Genomic DNA, 400 nt, shown 5'->3' on the forward strand with positions numbered 1-400 from the left:
AATTACTCCAGTGCATAAGTATTCATACCCTTATCTGGGCCAGTTGAAATTTAGCTATATTAGATATTGTCTTATCATGTTTTTAAACAACATCACATTATACATCACTAAGTTAGTTTTTCACATAAAACAATGTTGATCTGCCATGGTATAAGTCCTTGTAGAGATTGAAAAAATGCCATTTTTGTAATGATGACTGAATGATTTGATATCCAGTTGCCACCACCATGGCTATATGCTTCTCAGACTTTTGCAATGGTACTGCAGGTACTGCCAGCCACAGCTCTCACAAATCCTAAATAACTATAGTTTGTAGAATATTTTAGCCTTCTATGTGTTGTGAAATATGCTTTTTTTTCAATTCGAAGCAATGATGGTGTTTTGATAACTTCTGAAGATA

This window comes from Puntigrus tetrazona, chromosome 22, assembly GCF_018831695.1.
Source record: "Puntigrus tetrazona isolate hp1 chromosome 22, ASM1883169v1, whole genome shotgun sequence".
NCBI lineage: Eukaryota > Metazoa > Chordata > Actinopteri > Cypriniformes > Cyprinidae > Puntigrus > Puntigrus tetrazona.